The following is a 19,854-nucleotide window of genomic DNA, read 5'->3' on the forward strand; positions in this document are numbered from 1 at the left end:
AAAAATCTGTAGAATGTCCCTTTATTCTATTTTGTAGATGCAGAGGTTTGTTTTCTTTGTGTAATTATTTTATTTTGTAGGTTTTGGAGGGAATTTCAAGAGGGGAGAGTTTTTTAGTCAGGCTCATCTTAACGTTATGTCTGAAGCTCAAGCCACTGAATTATATATTTTGTAATACATTTAGACCTACATCAATGAATTAAAACAGCAAGAAAAGGGTTAAATTTCTTCCTCAAGTGTGGTCGAAATCTGAAGAGAAAAGAGGAACAGCTTCTATTAAAGAAAGTTAGCTGGGTAAGTATACAGTCATTGCCGAGGAAGGCTTGCACAGGGCGAAAGCTTTGCCTCTCTGCTGCTATAAGGGACTAGCACAGATACACGGACGAGTGGGATCATTTCCAGATATTGGGTCACAGCAGAAGCAGCCAAGATAGTTCCCCAGTGGTGAGTGATAATTCTTATTCTTTGCAGAGAAGTTATGAGTTGTGACCGCAGTGAAAGGCTGAGGTTGAAGATGGTGCTTCGATGTGTGTCCTCCACTTAGTTCCTAAATGAAGAAACTTTTTTTTCTACAATAGATTTTTGTCACATGAAAGTGAGAATTATTTGCAATGCCCAAAGCAGTTTATTGGTGGTGGTTATATGTATATTTTTAGGTGCCTAATTTTTGTTTTGTAAATTTGTTATTCAAATACTGAATGTTACAGTCATTGATTTTAAGTGAAGAATCAGGAATTTTTAAAATATCTGTGTAAGAATGACAAATGACAGAGAATGAGTTTTTTGCCTACCAGGGTCAGTTTGGTCTGAGGGTGGAGAAATAAGATAGAGAAGGTAGAGGGAGAGAGACCCAGAAAAAGAAAGAGAAAAAAGAGGTATTAGGAGAAAATGCAAAACTCAGTTAATGTGTCATAGTCAGGCCATGGGAGATTCTGGGCAGGGTGGGGTAGTGGAAGGAGGTAGAGTACTTCAATTAGCTACTGTGTATTGAAACATGCATGGTGTGCTGTGTACTTTACTAATGTTATTTCACTGAATTTTATTCTTCACAATGACTTTTGGAAAGATATCATCATTCTGTTTGACAGATGAGGTAACTGTGGTTTACAGAGGTTAAATAACTTGCCCAAGGTCACACTGTTCATAAGGCGTAGAGCTAAAATCTTTCCTGTCTGTTTCGCTATGCACCAGAAAGTTTCTCCTTGCTGTGGAGACTTCCTGGAAGGAGTCACATCCCCCCCTCTCTTGGATGGTGGCAGTTGGCGCCAGTCACTATGTATTTATAATTACTGTTCTTTGAAAACTGAAGTAACTTTCATCTACTCAGTGCTTACTGGTTTGAGAAACAGCGTCATTGCTTTCATTTTAGAAGACTAAAATTTAATTTTCAAGTAACAATTCCTTTTGCTCCAATGGAATTTTTTTTTCTTGTTACCCAGGCTGGAGTGCAATGGCGCGATATCGGTTCACCACAACCTCCGTCTCCTGGGTTCAGACAATTCTCCTGCCTCAGCCTCCTGAGTAGCTGGGATTACAGGCATGCGCCACCATGCCCAGCTAATTTTTTGTATTTTTAGTAGAGACGGGGTTTCACCATGTTGACCAGGATGGTCTCGATCTCTTGACCTCGTGATCCACCTGCCTCGGCCTCCCAAAGTGCTGGGATTACAGGCGTGAGCCACCGTGGAATTTTGAAATGTTATACTTGTATGAAGAAAAAAAGAATTTTGGAATTAATAACTTTCGTGGAACCATAGAGGAGATACTACTTAATTATGCTAGCACTACCTGTAGAGGTCTAAAGAACCACAGGCTGCTGTCTATATTGTTCTTGTTAAGATTCTTTCTGTTCACTGTGCCTGAAGATTGGTCATGAACCAATAGCCATTAAACAATGTTTACTCTCCTAAGAAATGAAATAAATGCAAATTTAAACAACAGTGAAGTATCATTGTTTTTCTCTATCAGAGAGGTAAATATTAAAATTTAAAAAGCAAGCAAGGGCCAGGCACAGTGGCTCAGGCCTGTGATCCCAGCACTTTGGGAGGCCAAGGTGGGAGAATCACAAGGTCAGGAGTTTGAGACCATCCTGGCCTACATGGTGAAACTCCATCTCTACTAAAAACACAAAAAAATTAGCTGGGCGTGGTGGCACGTGCCTGTAGTCCCAGCTACTCGGGAGGCTGAGACCAGAGAATCACTTGAACCCAGGAGGCAGAGGTTGCAGTGAGCCGAGATCTGCCACTGCACCCCTTCCCTGGGCGACAGAGTGAGATTCCATCTCAAAAAAAAAAAAAAAAAGGCAAGCAAGCAAGAATCCTCCATCTTGCTAAGAAAGGAGGATTATTTATACCCTAGTTGCCCACTAATGGTGACATCATCTTTCTGGACAATAATCTAGTGATACATATCAAAAGCCCTTAAAGTATATATGCCCTTTAACCAAGTCATTCACCTTTTAGGAATTTATTCTAAGACATAATAATACATGTTCGTAAAGTTTTAGTGATGGATATTTTTCTTGCTATTGTTTCTAATAAGGAAAATCTTAGAAACAACTTACGTTTGAAAACAAGTGATTGATTAATTATGGGACATCCATAATGGAATGCCATGTAATTATTTAAAATTCCATTGTAGAACAATTCATAAGGTAGTTAAAGAAAAAAATGCAGAATGAATAGTGCTGCTACTTTTATGCGTGTTACATGTAAACAAACAATGTTAATCAGAAATATAGGTAGTTTGCATTTTCTACTGTGTGCTTTTGAAGTTGAATCCCACCTGCAGGCAGAAAAATAAAGCTAAATATTTAAGAGAAAAAAAACACAACAGCTGGTTTTTCTCAGAGAAGCAACCATCTAGTGGTGTGTGATCATTTGCAAGTTGCAAGATTCAATAGTTGGGGCTTTAGCCCTCTGCGTTTATCTTTTTCATCTTTTGAATCTTTTTCAAAATACATCCCCTCTACCCATAACTCATTAGATCTTGAAAGTCATGTTTTGATAGAATTTTATATTTAGAACAGGCTGGAGCACTCTTCCTTTATTTTACAGACATGACTGCATGGCTCTCTCGGGTGAGTTGCATATTGAAAGGGAGGAGAGTGCAGTGGCTAAGTACAGTGGCTAAGTGGCCACACATTGAAACCAGGCTGCTGGGGTTTGAATACCAGATCCCCAACTTCCAAGCTATGTGATTTTGGACCAAGTTGCTTAACCATTGTAATTCCCAGTTTCTTGTCTGTAAAATGGGAACATGGTAATATGTTGTAAAGTAGTTCTGAGATTTTAATGTGCTTAGAACTTTGTCCTGCTAAGTACTCAGGAATTGTTAGTAGTTTTTATTACTATTGCTGTTGGATTAAGAAACAGAGGAAAAGTGATTTGTCCAGGATTATACAACCACTTAATGGCATTACTAGGAACAGAATGGAGGAAGGTTTTTTCCATCAGAAATGTTCAGTATCCTCTGAGCCTGGCAACACAACCCCAGGTTGTGCTTTTGGGGTGAAGGAGCTGGTCTGAAACAAGCAGTACCCAAGGACAAGTCCAGCCTTTAGGGAGTGACTGATCACAGTGGGAAGCCAAGTGGTAGAAAGGCAGATGAGGCTAAGGAAATCGAAAGTCAAGTTAGAAGCAGGAATGAAGCCTGGAGCAAAGAGCTAGTGCAAGAGAGAACAGATGACTCAGAGACCGTGGGGCTTTTGTAGGCCACCAGCTATGGGCTTCATGGTGGGTCAATGTGGTTTAAAGTCTCAAGGCCTGGGTGATTAAATAGTTAAATGGGGTCTAGGTGCATGGGGGAACTGCAAGTATAGCTTCGAGAAGACTCCTAATGGATAGTAATAATAGATGATGAAGCTAAGTGGGGCCACAGCAAGGATCCCAGAGCCAAGGCATCCAGCTATAATCATCCTAAAGGAACAGCCTAAGTTTGAAGAATCATGATAAAGATTTACTTTAAAAAGTCATCTGGCAGGCTGGGCACGGTGGCTCACGCCTGTAATCCCAGCACTTTGGGAGGCTGAGGTAGGCAGAATACGAGGTCAGGAGTTCGAGACCAGCCTGACCAACATAGTGAAGCCCTGTCTCTATTAAAAATACAAAAATTAGCTGGGCATGGTGGCATGTGCCTTAGGAGGCTGAGGCAGGAGAATCACTTGAACCCAGGAGGTGGAGGTTGTAGTGAGCTGAGATCGCGCCACTGCACTCCAGCCTGAGCGACAGAGCAAGACTCTGTCTCAAAAAAACAAAAAATCATCTGGCAGAAGAATGAGAACTGATTTGGAGTGACAAGGAGATCATTTAAAAAACTACTGGAATAAGCCAAGGAGAAATGATGAGGGCATGAAACCAGGGCAGTTATGGTGGGATCAGAGAGGAAAGGATACATTTAAGAGATATTTAAGCACCAGAATGGACAGAATTTGGTTTTTGAGAGATGTAGACACTGGGAGGGAAGGAGAGGTCTAAGTGCATAGTGTAATTCTTCACAAAATAGAAGGTACAGGAAGCAGAGTGGGTTTGGGCCAGGCAGAGATAATGACAGATGGTGAATTCCTTCTCTGTCATGTTGAGTTTGAGGGGCCTGTGGAGCAGCTGGATGGAGATATCCAAGTAGACAAGTAGATATTTAGGTGCAAGTTCAAAAAACAGGGATGACCTGGAATGCACATGAAGAGTCTTCTACATAAGTACAGTTGATAGTTGAAATTCTCATTGTGGGTGAATTCAGTAGCAGAGAGGATGGAGGATTGAGAGGAAACCAAGGACAGAACCTGGAAATCCTTGACATTTAAGGAGGGAGATGAGGAAGAAGAATCTACAACAGATACTGAGGAAGAGCTAGAGAGACTGGAGCAGCCCAGGAGAAAAGTGATATCATATAAATCAGGTGGGCTTGTAGTCCCAGCTACTCAGGAGGCTGAGGCACAAGAATCGCTTGAAACCAGGAGGTGGAGGTTGCAGTGAGCTGAGATCACGCCACTGCACTCCAGCACGGTGACAGATCAAGACTCCATCTCAAAAAAAAAAAAAAAGAAAAAGGAAAAAATCAAGTGGGGAGATGGATGCAAGAAAGAGGAGACTACATTCATGGAAAGAGCATATTTATCAAGCTTCCATGTTGAGCACATGAGCTGTGACATGAAAGGTGACTCTAGTCAGTAAGTGTTAAGCGTTCAACTGTGGCTCCCTCAAAATTCATATGTTGAGGTCCTAACTCCCAGGACCTCAGGATTTGACCATATTTGGAGATAGGGTCTTTACAGAAATAATAAAATTATAATGCGGTCATTAAGGTGGGTCCTAATCCAAGATGATTGTTGTGCTTATTGTAAGGAGAGGAAACAAGCAGAGGGAACGCCATGTGAAGACACAGGGAGAAGACAGCCATCTACATACAAGCCAGGGAGAAAGGCTCGCAACAGATCCTTTCCTCACAACCCTCAGAAAGAACCAACCCCGTGGATACCCTAAGTTTGGACTTCTGGCTTCCAGAAAAAAAAAAAAATTTCTATTGTTTAAGCCACCCCAGTTTGTGGTACTTTGTTACCACAGCCCCTGCAAACTAATACACTTGGTCAAGAGTGCATACAGCCAGAAAAAGAAGCTGTGAATAAGTGCATCAGAGAGGAGGGAAAGAAACCAAAACAGGATTAGGTCACTTAAATTAAGAGCAGAAACATTTCACAAAGCAGAGCGTAGTCACAGCATCAAATTCTGCAGAAAGGTGAAGTAGGAGAATGACTGAAAATGTCAGTCGAGAGGCCTTCAGTGACCTTTGCAGAGCTCTCCCAGTTGAGTGGAAGCAGTAGACTTTGGAGAGCTGGGGACATAGAGGCAGCACAGATGGTCTCCTGCAGAAAATCTGGTGATACAATGAGACCTCCTCACTGGAGTAAATGCACCTCTGCTGTCCGTGGAAATAATCTGGAGCCAAGCCAGCCAGACCCAGAGTTCTTCCTTCCTCTGTTTTAAAGGTTAAACAGAGCCAGGGTCAATGGCTCATGCATGTAATCCCAGCAACTCAGGAGGCTGAGGTGGGAGGATGGCTTGAGGTGAGGAGTTTAGCTTGAGACTAGTCTGGGCAACATAGTGACACTCCCATCCTGAAAAAAAAAATTAATTTAAATTAAAAAAAAAAAGGCTAACCAAAAATAAAATTCAATACTTTATTTTTCCCACCCAAAACTTGTTTGAGAAGGATTTCTGGAAGAAAATAATTTTAGCAGTCATTTAACATGCTGGATTTTAGGTACAGATACAGATTCTATTCTGTATTGTCAGTTCAGAGGCAAGTTGAGATTTGAGGCTTCACAGAGGTAAAGCCTCTGGTGAATCTGGTGATGTAAAGAAGAAGACAAACCCAAGAGAAATTTCAGGGATCGTTTATAATTTATATCAATAAGCAGAACAGGAAAAAAACCCATTGGATACTGGAATAGAGAAGTATTAAAACATTTTCTTAGAAAGCGTTGAGTCAAAATTAGTCTTTCTGTAGTAGCCGGAATATGATAAGTCAAACAATCCTAATGTCACAGCTCTATATTATTGGGGGTCAAATTAGTCAGATTTAACTGCACTAAAACATCAAGTAAAAATAAAAGGAATGAACATTTAGTTAAGTAAACCAATTAGTCAATACAGGCCAGAAACTGGTAAAACTGGGTAAACCTAAAATAAGGTTTTATTTTAACCCAAAAGGCCAACCTAGATTACCACCCTGATCTTACTACTATTTTCAACCAACTAAACAATAAATATTTATCAAGAGCCTGATAGTTTAAGGTACTGTGAGGAATACAAATGAAATGGCTGATACTTTTTTTTAGTCTATTTAGAAATAGAAACCCACAATTATGAAATGGCAAAAGCAATTAATGCAGTTAATAATTCAGTAATTGTTTTAAAAAGAAATAAACATGACAAAAAGGTCATTCTCACTAAATATTAAAGAGAGAATTATATGCCAATTCAAACACCAATGAGATATTTTTCTGTATCAGATTAGACAGTAAAACAAACGATCCAATTAGAAAAACGGGGAAAAGATAAAGACAGACATTTCCCCAAAGAAAATATACAGATGGTGAACAACCACCTAAGACAGTCAACATCACTTGCCTTTATGAAAAAATTAAAACCACTACATACCTATAAAAATGGTTAAAATAATAAAATAATAAAAGATAATTCAACACCAAATGCTGGCAAGATGCAGAGAAATTGGATCATGCATACATTGCTTCTTGGGAATGTACAATGGTACAGCCGCTCTAGAAAACAGTTTGACAGTTTCTTACAAAACCAAACATGCATTTAGTACGTGACCCAGCAACCGTATTTTTGTGTTTTGATCCCAGAGAAATAAAAACGTATGCTCCTGCAAAAATCAGTACATTAATATTTATACCAGCTTTATTCATAATAGTAAAAATCTGGGGGAAAAAAGGTTCCACAGTGAGTGAATAGTAACACAAACTGTTTGTGCAAGATGTTACCTCTGAAGGAAGCTGGGTGAAGGGTGCACATGACTTCCCTATACATTTTTTCAACTTCTTTTGAATCTATAATTATTTAAAAATAAAAAGTTTAAAAAGTAATTTAAAAAACCAAAAATGTTAATCTTTACTAAATATTTTTAAAATGCCAATTCAAAAATAAGATATTTTCCTGTTTCAAATTAACAATTTATGTGGATTTTGGGAGGGTTGGGAGTCATAATGCTAGTAAGTATGAAATAAGAGGTACTTCCTTGTTCTGCTGATTGTGGGACTAGGAATGGATAGAACATTTCTGGAAAGCAATCTATCAGCATATATCAAGAGTCTTAAAAATGACTGTACAGGCAGACACCCATTCTGGGCACTGTCAATTTCTCTATGTTTTTAGTAAATTTTTTTTTCAGTTTTTTCATCATCTTTGTTTCAGGCACTGTTCTAAACATTAAAAATAGACCAAAGATGAGTAAACATGATTTCTGTCCTCAAGAATTTCAGTTTTGTGGTAAATATATCAAAGGCGATTTTTTATAAGAGGTTTTTATAAGTGTGTAAAGTTTCACAGGAGCACGAAAGTAGTTGTTTCCTCTTTGTCTGTAGGCAGTAACATGTCTCAGATAAATGCCAGGGTTCTGAGTCAGTTCGGTTGATGTCAAATAATAAGTAGTTAATAAATCATCTTTTACTAATTAGTGGTATAACTCCGGGAAACATATCAGCTCCCTGAACTTCAGTGTTTTCTGTAAGATGAGGCTACTAGCACTTGCCAATGCCACGAGGAATATAAGAATTTATAATGGACAGGAAGTCCTATGGAAATAAAATATTTTAGGACTCACATTCTTTGCTTTAAAATCTATTATATTTCCGCTATTTTTATTTTTCGGAGTTCTTTAGCTCTGCCTTTTCTGATTGATTTCCAGCAAATGGACTCTTACCTATAACCTAGAAGTTGCTATGGTAGACCTCCTAACAATAGATAAGAGAAGGGCATGCCAAATGCAGGTGAATCAGGTGAAAGTCAAGCAACGAAGCCACCTAAAATAAATTTTATGTAAGGAAGGATGCCAAAAACATTAAAATAAAATTCTATTCTATAATAGTAATCATGTAAGTGCCTTCATGAAGTTGTCTATGAAAACCTGGTTTTTAGCTTTCTGGACTTCAAATATTTTAAGTTTGCTTTTCATTTATAAAGGTTTTTTTGCTCATTAGTAATCATGAACTGTATTCAAATTTACACTTCTAATTCTAGAAGATATATAAACTACCATTTCTTAATGATAAAAATGTTTATATATCTTGCTCTAGTAATTTTACCTCTAGGGATATAGCTAATTAAATAATAAGAGATACAGAAACATATTTGTGCACCAAAATGTTTATTACATTTTTTAATACAATGAAAAATAAGAATGAACCTAAATAAGTAGATGAATAGTTAAGTAAGTTTAAAATGAAGTTAATAATGACTCTTCAATGAGAGAAGACATTATAAAGCTACATACAGAATTATAAAGAAAACAACGCCCACAATACGTGCTTTATTTGGTAAATGGTTCCTAAAAATGAAGTACATAGAAAGACATTTTTTTTTTAGACGGAGTCTCACTCACTTTGTCACCTAGGCTGGAGTGCAAGTGCAGTGGTGTGATCTTAGCTGACTGCAACCTCCACCTCCAGGGTTCAAGTGATTCTCATGCCTCAGTCTCCCCAGTAGCTAAGATTATAGGCACATGCCACCATGCCCAGCTAATTTCCTTATATTTTTAGTAGAGACACAGTTTTACCATGTTGGCCAGGCTGGTCTCAAACACCTGACCTCAAGTGATATGCCCGCCTTAACCTCCTAAAGTGCTGGGACTACAGGCATGAGCCACTGCGCCTGGCCTAGGGAGAATTTTAGAAAGAAAGCTCCATATCAGGAATTGAGAAGCTGGTGTTTTAATTGAGAATATATTTGCACAGGAAAATAGTGACATAAATATTGGTTTACAAAACAAATCAACAAACCAATGTTCTTTAATCTTGCATCAGGAGCTGCCCAACAATTCCAAAAGGTCAGCTAATGCAAAACCATCTGAGGACAGATGAATCAGCCAAATGAGAAGGAAAGGGGAAGGGAAAGTGTCACTCACAGGCAGCCTTTGAGGCAGTGCGTAAACCATGCCTCTCTACTATCCAGAACAGATAGTTGAACAGAACATCCAGAACAGGGTTCACGAAGCAGGACAATGAAGGGCAGCTACTCCTAAGGTGGAGATGATGCTGGAGCACAAATATGTCAAAATAGTCATAGTAGTTACCTCCAGATTGGTGGGATTATGGAAATAGGAAATTATGGAAATATGGAAATTTGACTAAAATTGCCAAATCTTCTAGTACAATTACATTGCTCGGCTGAGCAGGATGAAATCAAGTGGAAAAGTAATCTAGTAGCGAGGTACAGCCCTTACGCCAGGAGTGGCCAACATAGATCCTCAGATGACGGAAGTGAGTGATGAAGGCCTGTGGTTTATGTACAGCTCCATGACGTATGAACGGCGGAAGCTGTGTATGCCCACAGGCGAGCCCCATTTCGAGGAGTGCTGCTGGTCACCACTCTGTTGTCCTGTGTATAAGGATGTGGTTCAGAACAGCCAAGTCTTCTATTTCAAGAGGAGCCAGAAAGGCAAACTTATCAGTGAAATCCTGATTTTCACATAATGGCTCCATGTATGGAGGGTTGGTTTGGTGTAAACCACCAGTTTTACCTCTGACCTCTGTTAGTGCATCAGGAGAGAGTGAGAAAATTGTAAATGGAATATTTTAGGAATATTATGTTGGGGCCCAGGTTGTAATGAGTCAGAACTAGAAAGTAGGGGGCTGGAACTATTTGCTTATTAATTTATTCAATAAAGTTTTATTTAATGTTGGAAAGATAAGATGAATCAGATATAAATCCTGTTTAGAAGCTTCTATAGGAAGAGATATCACCATAGCTAATATGTCTTGGCATCTGGCAGGACTTATGGCATACTATGTTGTAACATGTATGACCTCATTTAATCAACGTAACTGCAGAAGGTAAGTAGTATTATCCCTGATTTTCCACAAGTGAAAACTGAGTCTTGCTTAGTTACATAGCTAACAACAGAACCAGTATTCCAAATGCCAATCTGATTCCAGAGCCAAGCTATGAACAACCATTGTATATATTATGGCAGATCAGGGAAGGAAGACATTACTTCTAGCAGCAGAAGCGTTTGTGGATGAAAAGATTTGAGCTTGGAGAGAGCTGTGTTGAGCCAGGTCCAAAACAAGTTCTGGCAACCATATGATAAAGGTAAAAGCCAGGGATTAAAAAGTAAAAGCTGGCGGACTAGAAATGGTCCATAGACAGAGAGTCATCAAAACAACAAAACCAAACAAAAACCTTAATTATAATTAACTGCCAATATTTCAAAAATCTGGAGAGTTCACATAAACTTAGATTTCCAGCTATTCCAGAGAGTAAGAATATCTAGTAACAGTGGGCCAACAATCCTGCATAGTAACAACTAGTGAATCTGGCAGAGGCTGTCCAACTTCCAATGGGGTACAAGCCCTCCTCTTCCTGTGCAGCCTGCTTGCCTCATTTATATGAGCTGCTTGGATGTTGCAGATGCCTGAGTCTGAGAAATTTGGTCTGGAAAGTGAGGCAGCAACAGGGAAGAAGGAATAATCTATGGATCAAGGAAGGTGAGAACTGGGAGTCCAGAAATGAAGATTATTTGCAAGTCTGGACTCAGCCAGTCCACTCCTTTGAGGAGGTAAGATTCTAAGGAAAAGGCCGTTGGCATTCTGCTCTTCAAGATCTCTGGGTGTTGGAAGCAATTGAATTGGGAGAGAGGGGGAAAACTTAACTTGGGGCTCAACAAAGACATGTAAATTTGAAGGAAATGGAGAGTTTAGATGACAGGCAGTAGAAAAGTTAATGTGTCCATTCTGTGACTGACCCAAGATTCTGTTTCCAGGTGACCTCTCTGGCTTGTTAAGTGTTCTTGGCTGCAGGGGAAAAGTTAGAAAAAAAAAGAAAACAAGCCAAAATCCAGCCCCTTAAATGCTTCTAATCTTATTTTCACACAAGCAGGCAGAGTGATCCCTTTACACACTCTTCAGGCATTTGACTGAGGGTCCCAGTCAAGAACGATTCAGTTCTGGGGCCCTTAGGAAAAATGTTTCCTTAGGTTAAAGGAACTTTAGACAAGTTATTACCTTTTCTGAGCCTCAGTTTCTTTGTCACTTAGAAGGTTGAATGACTTCCACGTTCAGAGGGTAAGGATTAAGAGGGTGAATGAAGGAATATCAAGTGCATAGCTCAGAGTAGAAGAAACAAGTGACCATTGTGATGACCGGGGCAAGGCCAAGAACTTTACATGGATGCTGTCTTTACCGTTTTTTGTTGCTAAAACAGAATACTATGGACTGGGTAATATATAAAAAAAGAAGATTGTTTGGCTCATGATTCTGGAGGTTGGAAAGTCCAAGACTGGGTGACTGCTTCTGGGGAGGACCTTGTCCAGCATCAAACTTGGTTGGGAAGCAGAAGTGGGCATGTGTGAAAAGGGCAAAACATGAGAGGTGGGCTTGCTTTATAACAACCTACTCTCACAGGAACTAATCCAATCCTGGGAGAGCAAGAACTCACTCTCACAAAATGTTCCACCAGAGTGACATTAATTCTACTTAATAACCTAATCACCTCTTTAAAAACTCACCTCCTGGGCTGGGTGTGCTGACTCATGCCTGTAATCCCAGCACTTTGGGAGGCCAAAGTGGGAGGATCACTTGAGCCCAGAAGTTCAAGACCAGAGAGGGCAACATGGCAAGACCCTGTCTCTACAAAAAATTTAAAAGTTAGCTTGATGTGGTGGTGCATGTCTGTGGTCCCAGCTACTCAGGAGGCTGAGATGGGAGGACTACTTGAGTCCAGAAGGTTGAGGCTGCAGTGAGCCATGATTGCGCCAGTCCACTCCTGCCTGGGCAACAGAACAAGACCTTCTCTCAAAAAAAAAAAAAAAAAGACCCAATTTTTCAACATTGCCACAGTGGCTGTCAAATTTCCAACACATGAATTTTCTCAGGGACATGCAGAAATCATAGCAGGTGTTGTCCCTGAATCCTTACAGTAAGTACATAGGTTAGGATATTATTTTCTTCATTGAAAAAAATGAGGAAATTGAGGTTCAGAAAAAATTAGTAACTAAGGTTGCACAATTAGTAAAGAGCAGAGTAGACAGACTTACTCAAAAACTGCCCAACTGCTCAGCATTCTGGCCAAGAAAGGGATACTGACATCTATCTGGCATTCTAACGGTAGTCACATTGCATTATCAGCTAGAAATGAAAACAGATTCAATTCTATATCCTGCTAAAAGACTGAGGGTCACACTAGCTGTGTGATTCTAGGCAGGTGGCCAAAACCCTCTGAAAGGCAGTTTCCTCACCTATAAATTTTTTAAAAAATATATTTATTGTGAAGATTAAATGAAGTAATGCATTTAAAATACTTAGAGTGCCTTAGAGTTCTAGCAGAGTGCCTAGCTATAGTAATCAGTTAATAGATATTGACCTCAATAAATAAACATTTACTGAGCCTCCACTCTGAGCCTTTTACTATGCAAAGTACCAGGAGTGCAAAGGGAAATGAAACATGTTCCCCAAACTTGTGGAACTCAGAACAGGCCAACTGTATGAGCAGTGGATTTTTAACACAATGAGGAAACTGTTATAATGGAAAAATAGTGTGAACAGGGACTGAATAAGATAAAGATATGGTGAAAAAAAGAGGGAGGGGTTCAGGCTCCAACTGTGGAGTGATCTGGATCTGTAAGCAAGAGGAGAGTTTTGCAGTAGAGAAGATAGGGAAGACATTCCAGGCAGAAGAAATCACTTGCACAAAGGGAAAGAGGGCAAAAAGGTTTCAAAGGGTCTGGGGTGGGGGACAGTAGGGAAGATGATCAGGGAATAGTGAACGGTTCAAGTGTAACTGTTGTATGGGTTCTGGAGGCAGTTGTGCAGGTTGGGTGATAAAATCAGAAGAGAAAAATTGAATTCACACTTTGAAGGGCCTTATGTGTCTTGTTAAGAAGCGTGACCACTAACTAGTGAGGAGTAAGGAGTGGGTCTTTAAAGGAAGGAAGTTTCATAATCAAATTGTTTTCCATGAGTTATAATGAAGGGAACCAGCTACAAGACTATTGCAATCAATTGTCCAGACGAGAGGTGACAAAGACTCCAAAACTGGCCACTAATGAGTTGAAAATGGGTGGTGAGGAAGAAAGAATACAGGGTGACATAAACACAACGTGTAAAATCCAAGGTGTGAAAATGACCTGGTCCCATCTTCCTTACCACAGTCATCCCAAGAGACCAAAACAAAAACACAGAAAACCTCCTTTAAAAATAATCTCTTTTGTTTGTATGCAAATAGGCCTTGTACAGTGAAAATGCAACTCAAATGCAATATTTTTTCTCCAATCCACCACATGCAAAGATCAAATTGGTTTACAAATGCTGTCCTTCCTAAAAATTCCAACTCCTCACATTAAAACTGTAGCCAACTAGTGCAAGTTAAGATTGTTTGCAATCTTAAATAAGACTTGAGTAAAGCTGAAATTAAGACACTTTTCTTCATTTAAAGGATGTATACAGTAGAACATTTAAAAATTAAATACCAACAAATTACCAACATCTGTGATGCTGCTTTTCAGAACTCAAAGTAAATATCTGATTCCAAACTCGTTATATTTTCAATCTTTAGTCTTACCTAGGAGCATTAAACCAATATTCAAGACTGTGACTCTGAAAAGGATAGCCTTAAGAGGCCATCCCTTACTCACATTGCTGAAGAATAGAAAGAGTGACATCTTTTTCTACTGGAAAATTTATTTCAGTAATGGCTCTGTGTGGTGGCAGACCCTTCAAATCTTCCAGATAAAGCATGTGATGGAAGTAGTAGGGAGCTACGAAAATTGCAACTCTATGATTCTGCATCACCAACTGGAAAACTACAAGCCCAGCTTGACAAATGCACTTTTTAAGGGTTCACAGAAGTGTTACGTGCCTTGCTTTTGGTCATGAAGATGCCACAGGGAAGTAAGTCTTTGAATATGCAGTGCTTCCTCCCCACCTCTGTTGTGAAATGGAAACTTAAAAAAAAAACAAAACCGCTGAAAAAATCACTGGTTTTATTTTTTAACAAGTTTAGTCATATTGCATGTGTTCTATATACCCCAATCTAAATATTTTACTTTATAATGTACATTTAATTTATACTCAAATAAATATTTTACATAAGGTGCTTTCACAGATCTTCATGCTTCCCCAAATTTTAAATATGCTGCTATTTGTTAAAATGTGTTAGTTCTGTTATGTATTATATCCCTTTCCCTGCACACATAGAAAAAAATATGGATTTAATCTTCAGGCAACTTTTACATTTAGAATGTTACCTCATTTCATTTCTTCTAACTGAGGTTATAAAGAAAATGACAAATGTCGCAGACTTTGTAAAGAAATGACAGTTTCTCGGAATATGTAAATGCACACCCTTAAGCAAACAAGTCACTTAAATTCACAGTCACAGTCTTTCAAATATTGGTTTAATATTCCCAGGTAAGACTAAAGATTGAAAAAATAACGTTTGAAATCAGATATTTACTTTGAGTTCTGAAAAGTAATATCACAGATGTTGGTACTTTATTGGTTATTTAAGTTTTAAATGTGCTATTGTATACATTTCATTTGTATTAGAAATATTTTACATAGTTATATTATTTGTTAAATAATAGACCATCTTTTGTATAACCTATCAGAAGAAGTCCTAAGATTGTACGATGAGATTATAAATCCTACTGAATAACTAGAATACAAAAGTAATAAATTGGAAAGGAAATTAAATCACTTAGACCATCCTTCCCCCAGGAAGTTCTCTATACAGTGTTATCCACGACAAATGTTTATGCAGACACCTTAACCATTTAAAACATGAAGAGAAGGAGAACAGGTATGTCGAGAAACCTATTCCTGAGACAAGAGACTGGGGAAAAATTTTCTTAGTTGTGACCTACACAGCCTAGTTAGACTACCTCATGCTCTTAAGATGGTGTTTAATCATGAGGACATGATACATAACTGAAGTTGTAACTGTTGAAAATCACTTGGTGGCAAGCACCTTGTCTTTATTAGATCAGTGTAGGTCTCCTGCATTCAACTATAGTCTCTAGGAAGGCAGGGACCACACTTCTTAGCTCACCTTAGATCTCAAGAGCAATCCAGGGCCTTCATTCAGTCAGGGCTAGTTAAGCATTTGTTGACTGAATGAAGGAAATTTTAAAAAAACAGAAATTCCAAATGGTGCAATTACATCTGTGAATTTTAAGGTGTTATTTAAAAATGGGAAACATTACTGAGATTTGAAGATGGGTAGGAACAAAGGTAAAGCATGAAAATGTGCATATTTGTGTGTTCCTAGAGTCAACAGTGATTGCCAATTCCTACGCAGCCCTGACAACACCTCTGAAGCCTTGGCCAACCACTTCCATGAGGTGTTGGGATACACGACAGGCAGGCAAGGAAGGAAAGGTGCTCCGTATGTTTTCTTGCCACTAGATCCTTGTCTTTAGTGTCCATGGGGTGAGTTGTGAGCCCATTAGTTCTCCACACTACAGTCCTTCTCATCAGTTCCCCACACTACAGTCCTTCTCTGGCTTAGCCTTGCTTCCCTGCCCTGTGGTCCAGGTCCTCACTGGCCCCTGTGGCCTGCTCCCACAGGGGATAGACCTTGCTCCACACACTTCTCAGGAGCTCCTGATTCTGGGCATGCCCCAGCACACCTTGATTCCATTCTGCCCTGTCTCCATCAGGCCATAGACCTCACTTAGACCCTGGGTATGGGGTTGCTGATCCCCCACATGCTGTGGTTGTCACTATCCTGAGCTCTACCCGGGAGCTCATCTTCCTCATCTTCCGCATTGCCCATTCTGCTAAAGCAACTGCACATCTGAAGGCTATACGTATCCCCAGTACAATGACACTTTTTCTAAAATGCATACACCCTAATGCTTACTCTTTTGACAAATTTTCCTGAACCTACCTTTTAATATAAGCAAATTCAGTCTTCAGTCCAAATAAATGTATTTTGCTGCTAAAGCCACCGTGTGATTTTGAGAGAAAGTGAAGACGGACAGTCTTTTGCATTCACTTGTAGAATCCTGAAAATACCTCTTGGCGTCCCTTGCCTTTCTGACTTCTCGCTTAAAGACATCTAGACAAAAATGTGTCCCTGGGTCCTAGTTCCAGAAATTGATGGAATGCAAGTTAAGAAACAATACACATTGCCTCTTTCTTAGCATGCATTAATGGTAGGTGTGAATTTGCATGAGGAGAAAGTAAAAAAAAAGATTCCCCAGGGCAGCTAGGGAGTCAGAAAAAGCCAACCTAGGATGGCAGTGGAGTACATGTTAGAGGTTATGAGAGTGAGGGTCTATCCCTCCCTACCTCGGTAACTCACTGGTATAATATAAATGCTAAGGCTGCAAAATTTTGTCTCAGACAAAGAAAAATACTCAACTTCTAATGCTTAACTATGCAAAATTTGCTTTTAAAGTACAAGTTAAAACTATATCACCCCCTCAAAGAAACAAGAAACTCATTACATTTCTAAGAATGTTCCTCCAGAAACATGGAACTGAAAGCTATTTGCTAAAATTGATCTGGCCCTTAGAAAACTGGGGCTTTCTTTAATTTACCTAAGGAATTGACATAAAAGTCTAGGGTTCTGCAACAGAAAAATGCAGAAAGTGTCAAAATAGAAGGCAGAAATACAAAATCAGACTTTTCACAACAAGGTTCTATGTATAGCATTTGATTCCAAGTGTGCAACATGGGCAAGTGAACATGTGGACTGTGAAATTGATGCTAATTTTCTTTCCCACTAGTCTAGAAGCCCTCTAAAATGTCAAATTAGTAATTTAGTTACTTTACCAGGAATCCATGTATGTGGTTAGTGTGTTTTTTCTTTTAATTAACAAACTTTATTTTGAGAACAGTTTTAGATTTTCAAAAAATTGAGCAGATAGTACAAGAATTCCCATCTACTCCCTGTGTGGCTTAAAATTGTCCCTATCATTACCATCTTGCATTAGTGTGATGTATTTCTTACAATTAAATGATTATTGATTAATTATTAAAGCCCATAATTTACATTAGGGTTCTCTCTTTGGGTTGTATAGTTCTACGGATTTTGACAAATATATAATGTCATGTATCCACCATTATAGTATCACACAGAATAGCTTCACTGCCCCAAGAATCCCCTGTGCTCTGCCTGTTCACCCTTCCCAACTATCCCCAACCCCTGGCAACCACTGATCTTTTTACTGTCTCCACAGTTTTGCCTTTTTCAGAATGTTCTATCATTGGATTCATACAGTATGTAGCCTTTTCAGATTGACTTCTTTCATTAAGCAATATGCATTTAAGTTTTCTCCACGTCTTTTCATGTCTTGATGGCTCATTTCCATTTATTACTGCATAATATTCCATTGTCTGGATGTGTCACAGCTTTACCAATTGAGGGGTGTGTTAGTTGCTTCCTGGTTTTGGTGATTATGAATAAAGTGGCTATAAATATTCATGTGTAGGTTTTTGTGTGGACATAAGTCTTTAATTCAATTGAGTAAATATACCTAGAAGTGTGACTGCTGAATCATATGGTAAGAGTATATTTAGTTTTTAAAGACACTACTAAACTGTCTCCCAAAGATGTTTTATCATTTTGCATTCTTTCCAGTAATGAATGAGGCTTCTCGTTGCTCCATATCCTCAGCAGCATTTGGTATTGTCAGATTTTAGGATTTTAGCCATTCTAGTATATATGTAGTGATAGCTTACTGTTTTAATTTGCAATTCTCTAATGACATATGATGCTGACCTTCTTTTCATATGCTTATTTGCTGTCCGTACACCTTCTTTGGTGATATGTTCAGATCTTTTGCTTCTTATTAAATTGGGCTATTTGTTCTTTTATCTTTGAGTTATAAGAGTTCTTTGCGTATTTTGGATACAAGTCCTTTATGAGATATATCTTTTGCAAATATTTTTTCCCAATCTGTGGTATGTCTTTGTATTCATATAATGGTTGATATGTGTTTATGCTTTAAGGAGGAAGGGTTTTAAAAATACAATTTATGGCAGCAGTAAAAATAAAAATTTATTGCAAATGTCTTATGTTCACCCTCAGGTGATGTTAGGGAACTATGGACACCTCAGGGTTTTATTAAAAGGAGAGTGTCAAGTCCTGGGGGCTGTGGCTGACTATCCTGCTTTATTGGCAATTTTGCAGCAGGGCTGAGAATAAGAAGACAACCCAGTCCTGAGCTCCATCACTTCTAAATTAAGAATAATTCAGGAACTGTATTTACAGTGAAATCCTGGCCTCTCTCACATAGATTGTATTATGCATAGGATATGAATTTCTGTCCATGAATCCAAGTACATAAGAAATCATCACTTTGAAAATGTCCTTTAACTCAACCTAATCCCACCTGGAAGCCTCCATTCTGCCAGTTGAACAAGAGACTGCAACTGGGTCACGCAGGAGTCTCCTTCCTTTCCTGCAGCCCAGTCAGAATTCAAGAAATTCAACTGGTACCTGGAAAATGATGGAAGGGCCTCAAGTCCCTAGTCTGTCCTGGTTGCCGTTGGCACCCTTGGTATCTGAGCCCGTAGTGGTCTGTGAAGTCTGGCAGCTCCCTGCTCCCATGCCACAGTGGGGAATGGGAATATCTACTGAGGCTGGGCCCCCTGAGCCAAGTATGCTGCCTCTATAGGCGTAAGCCATCACACCTGAGGTTGCTACCCCCTCGGGAGCACTGCTGGAGAAGTAGTTGGGTTTCTACTGTTCACAGGACCCGTACAACCATCCCCTGCCCTCCCTTCCTCTTGCATTTCAAAAGCACTCTCTCCCTCTTCTTTCACCTCTAGGCCACCTGTATCATCTCTTCTGTGGGCTTTCACAAAAGGAGCATCGCACGTGGGGGTCACTTGGCGGGGCGGGGGCGGGAGGTGGAGTGGGAACTAGGGGAGAAACAGTGGAGGGTGGGGAGGGATAATGCAGGGAGAAATGCCACATATAGACAATGGGGGATGGAGGCAGCAAACCACCTTGCCATGTATGTACCTATGCACCAAACCTGCATGATCTGCACATGCACCCCAGAACCTAAAGTACAAAAAAAAAAAAGTCTGGATAAGGCTTTGACTTTCTATCTCTTCTGCTTTTTCCCTTACACAAATCTCTGCATCAAGAAAGCTGAGAAAACAAA

General features: G+C 39.3%; 1 protein-coding gene across 1 annotated transcript in view; it reads left to right on the top strand.

Moving 5' to 3' along the window:
- Positions 1-304: 304 nt before the first annotated feature.
- CD86 (CD86 molecule) overlaps positions 305-19,854 on the top strand; it is a 63,258-nt gene continuing 43,708 nt past the window's right edge. The window contains exon 1 of the mRNA XM_012476227.2: positions 305-444. The gene's annotated coding sequence lies outside the window, so the exon portion shown is untranslated. The remainder of the gene's footprint in view (positions 445-19,854) is intronic.

The sequence above is a fragment of the Aotus nancymaae genome, unplaced genomic scaffold (genome assembly GCF_030222135.1).
Source record: "Aotus nancymaae isolate 86718 unplaced genomic scaffold, 86718_ANA_hifiasm-v0.15.2.pri h1tg000011l, whole genome shotgun sequence".
NCBI lineage: Eukaryota > Metazoa > Chordata > Mammalia > Primates > Aotidae > Aotus > Aotus nancymaae.